Source organism: Morone saxatilis, unplaced genomic scaffold (assembly GCF_004916995.1).
Source record: "Morone saxatilis isolate NCDOM2014 unplaced genomic scaffold, NCSU_SB_2.0 Contig1, whole genome shotgun sequence".
Lineage (NCBI taxonomy): Eukaryota > Metazoa > Chordata > Actinopteri > Moronidae > Morone > Morone saxatilis.
Genome location: NW_023339651.1, coordinates 14718096 through 14722780, shown reverse-complemented (window position 1 = coordinate 14722780; position 4685 = coordinate 14718096). Strand labels below are relative to the sequence as shown.

The 4685-nt window shown below is 39.5% G+C and overlaps 1 non-coding gene across 1 annotated transcript; it reads left to right on the top strand.

Annotated features, from left to right (window-relative positions):
- The first annotated feature begins 774 nt into the window (after nucleotides 1–774).
- trnai-uau lies at nucleotides 775–868 on the top strand. The gene is made up of 2 exons: nucleotides 775–812; nucleotides 833–868. It is a non-coding gene; the product is annotated as a tRNA-Ile (tRNA).
- Nucleotides 869–4685: the final 3817 nt, after the last annotated feature.

Sequence of the window (4685 nt, the reverse complement as noted above, 5' to 3'; positions counted from 1 at the left end):
GCTGACCGATTGCGCCACTGGAGCACAGCACCACAGATTCACTGTCTGGATTAACACCACACTGATGACAGGCTAATTAAAGGTAAACATGTTTCAGTCATTCAGTCTCACTGGGACACTGATTAACATGACAAAAGCATTATGCATTAGTGCTACTGTAATGCCTCAGGCAGGTTTACACCCAAAACCTAAAACTTGTTGCATCCTGTAAGTTCAGCAGTTGCAGAGATTTCCATGTGAGACTCCCAAGTCTCTTCTTGTGATCTGTGTGAACTGTTAGTTACAGTCACACTGTGCTAAAAAATGTGCTTCAGGTGAGGCTCAAACTCATTACCTCAACCTCACCGTGCAGGTCTCTGCCTTTCAAGTACCATACAGTGACTGTTTACACTACTGGAGCCTGTGATTGTCTCTCGAATCAGGTTAAATGTAATGGACTGTGAAGGCTAGTCTACAGTTTTTATAAGGTTTTTTGAGGTAAATTAATGTTTTTAAATGACTCTTTTCTTCTACTGCGGTTACTGTTGGTTAGCATCAAAGTATCGTATTTAGATGCAACTGTTAGGTCTACTTTATTTGACTGCTTACATTTTATTCTATTCTCTACTACTACCACAAGGTGAAGCTATGATATATAATATGATGATCAAGCACTGCTTCTTCTAATATGTTCATTAAATTCGAATTATTTACATCACAGAAATCTGGGACTGTGGAAGTGGAAATTTCCACATTATATGCAGCTGTCCAGCAAGTGTCAGCAGTGTAGAACAGGCTCCAGTGGCGCAATCGGTCAGCGCGCGGTACTTATAAGACAGTAACCTGCGGAGTGATGCCGAGGTTGTGAGTTCAAGCCTCACCTGGAGCAGGGAGCTTTTACCATGGTGGTTGAAGAAAATAAGTCACTGAAAAACATATCTCTGCACAACTGATCACAAGAATAATGAACTTTACTGTACTGCTGCTCATCTTTAAACTATAGAAAGATCATCATTAAACCCTCTGCAATCACTAAAATGAACACTGCTCAGACCCACACACTGTTAGGTACAAATGAAATGTTTTGTTTTTTCCAGTTAAATTTTTAGGGAGACAAAAACTGAGATTATCTAACATTCCTTTAAATTGCTGATCCAAATAAGACTGAGGAATTAATTTATCTCCTTATTTTGATTTTCACATGAAGGATTCACGCTACAATCTCATGTAACTGGAAAACTGAAAAGCAGCAACAAGCCAGGCACAACAGTGACTTGTGATTTTAATCAGCAGCTTGCCAGTGAGATCAATAGCTGAGGCACTGCTTCCTTTCATTAGACTTTACACATTGTCACACTTATCAAGATAGATGCAACAGCACTGTTGGGAGTCTTACCTGCTCAGTTGAAGTAAAGTAACAATCTGTGTCACTAAAACAATGTTTTGTGAGACATTTGTGGAAATAAAACGCAATTTATTGGGAACAACAAATGTTATCCTAAATGTAGGTGTTGCAATGTTTAAATAGCCCTTCAGCATGTCATGACAGGATGTCCTGGTTTAGAAACATAGACTGGCAATAGATTGATTAATGGATAAACCTGGGGGATATAAATAAAGTTAATGATTCACACACATTGTTTTTTTTGGTTATTAAGCATTTTCCTTCCTTCTTTGTGGATGTTTACTGTAAACTAGATTACAGTAAAGTGATTTTTCACCAATAATCTACAGTATGATTTTATTCTTATTCTGCTATAGAAACTATAGATAGTAGTACCAGAAAATTGCCAACACTAAACATGTGAACTGTGCATTACCAAAGTATCACACACAATAGAGATAATGGGGTCTCTCATAGAGTGTACCCACAGGTCTTCCACAACACTTTATCAGGGTTTTCCAAAGAACCTCAAGATGCTTTCTAGTCTCCTTAGAAGCTCTGACAGTCCTCCTACATTACTGAGTAATCTCAGAACTCTGCCCCCTTATACTACCTGAGGATTTGGTACAAACAAAGAAATTAGGAAGAAAAGAAAAAGGCAGGAAGTTTGTTGTGTTCTGTGAACGCCCACTAGATGTCAACCCAAGCCCAACAACTTACAGGCTGAACCTTTTAGTAACAGCATTGCTGCTGCTGAGGGTATAAAGCTTGAATTACTGCGACATCGCTGTGTTCTTTGGGATTTGAATTTCATTAATTCAAGCAGAAGGTTTATTAGCGTGCAGAACTCTTATTGATGCTCCCTGCGCGTTGTACTGGGTTTGTTCATTCTGTCCCCTCCCTCCCCTCCTCTTTGAATGCGCACACACACACACACACACACACACACACACACAGTGGCTCTGGCATTCATTAAGTCTTGTCTGTAATTGAGTCTAAATAAGTGTGTACTTATGTTAGAGAGGAGCTCTGAGAGCACAAACACAGACGTTACTGGTCTGCGTACAAAATACAACACTCAAACTTATTCCATTTCTTACACTTAATGCTGCATTAAGCTCATTTTCTAACAAGGTCTCACACGCAGGGAGGTCAGTCGCACATTCAGACTGTTTTAATAAAAATACCATAACTAAGGATTATGGGTGATGCTATAAGCCTCAAAGAAAACACACTTTCTAACATTGCACCAATGCTGCAGTGTTTCAATTTCTTTCTCCACACAGGAATATAGAGAGAGTAATGGAGACCTTTGCTATGGCCAGCCAGTGCTATTGATTGTCAGACCATTTGACATTTTGGTCATAGGGTTATTTGAGGGCAGAGAGGGAATTTCTGCAGTGACCTTTTTTATGAAGTCTTGTCATTCATGTGTGCTGAAGAGGGTAAAGCCTATACTGCTGATGTTTTATTGACTGAGGTGACAAAACAAAAAGAGAAACGGTGGAAGGGTCTGATGACAAGGCAAATACCACTCTCGCGCCTGTCGCAGGTGGTTAGCTTAGCTTAGCACAAGGCCTTTTTGTTTATGTGTATCTAAACATTGTTGTGTGGCATGTTAATTAGTGAGCTGTTGCTGGAAGATGGATTTTGTTACCTTTGGGTTGAACCCCCTTTTTTCCCCAGCCTGTATGCTAAGCTAAAGTAAATGATTGCTGGCTGAAGCTTCACATTTAGCATACAAACCTGCGATTGGTATCAGTATTCTCATCTAACTCTCAGCAAAGCAAATACATATACATAACATATTTCCCAAAATGTTCACATATTTCTTTTAAGAAATAAATGAACAAACTAAATTTGGAGACATTAAGTTACTGTAGTGACCTTATGATCGCACTGATTGCTGTTGTGCTTCTGTACTGCTCTTCCCAGACACAGAAGTAGTCAGACATGGTGGGGAGAAGCCTTTGTTCTTCGGGTTTCGTAACTATAGGTGCTGCTCCTCTCTTCTCTCTTCTGTTCGGCTTCTCTTTCTGCCTAGGCGGTAACGGCCTACTTTCCCCTTATTTTATGCTCACCTGAAGCATTACGCTATATACACAGAAATAATAGCATTACCAGGAGTGTAAAATTGAATAAGTACGGTTTTATGGTAGAGGGAAGGAGTTGGAGCTGCTTCCCTTCCTTTTGCCGGCCCATCAGACCTTTGTTGTTTTGGTTATTTTGAGTAGTTTGACGGTTTGGTATTTTTGGTCTCTTCCATTGTTCAGAAATACATGTGTTGTGTTTGGAAACTCCTGTCTTTGTGATTATGTTGGAGCCTTTTTTTTAATGGGCCATTATCAGGGGAGGCGTAACCTACAGCATTAAATAAACAGAGAGTAGCATCAAAGTATATGTGGATGTCACAGATTATGATTTAAATGTGACTTGCTTAATACTATAGTACACCTGCATTAACTAGTTTTCTTGGCCACCTAGGGGCTGCTAAAACAAGCCATAAACACAACACACATTATCGCTATTTATAGCAACAACAAGGAACTTTCATTTTGTGTCGATTCTGGCAGCTTGTGTGAACAAAAGTGCCTCGTTACATTGATTTCAAAGGGGAACACAACCAAATCTAACCCGGTGGCAGGCATTAAGAATAACTATTCAGAAACAGCCAATATTCTCTCTTGTTTGTTTATGTAGGGCATATAGAGGCTTCAGTATTACATTTGTTTCATAAAGAGTCGTGTTTCTGGCAACCTGGTGAATTTATGTCCAATACTCACTCTGTCTCTCTAGCTGCTAAATGCTTTACTATGTTCACCAGCTGGGCACTAACTGTGTCAGCTGTTTGGTGCTAAGTAGGTAGTGCACATGGGGTTTTTGGAGCTTTACATTGAAAACAGCTTCCTGCTGCAGCTTAAAACAAGGCTATGAGAGTGGACCAAGACAGTAAAGTGGTGAGACAGACAAATAAAACAGTGAGCTGAAAAACTACAAATATGTGGAGCAGCTGCAGAGTCATCATTTTGATGGTAGATGGACTGTACTTGTATACCTTTCGAGTCTTCTGACCACTCGCAGTGCTTTTACAAACCCAATCACAAACAGAAACTAATCCATTCATTCACATTTTGGAGTTCAGTGTGTTGCTCAAGGACACTTTGACATACAAAAGGAGGAACCAGGGACTGAACCACCAACCATCTGATGAGTGGAATAATAATAATAAAAATAATAATAATAATAATCACTTAGAGCAGCTTTAAGCATGATTTTAATGTCATGTTACACATACAGCACTATGTGATGTAATATTATCTGT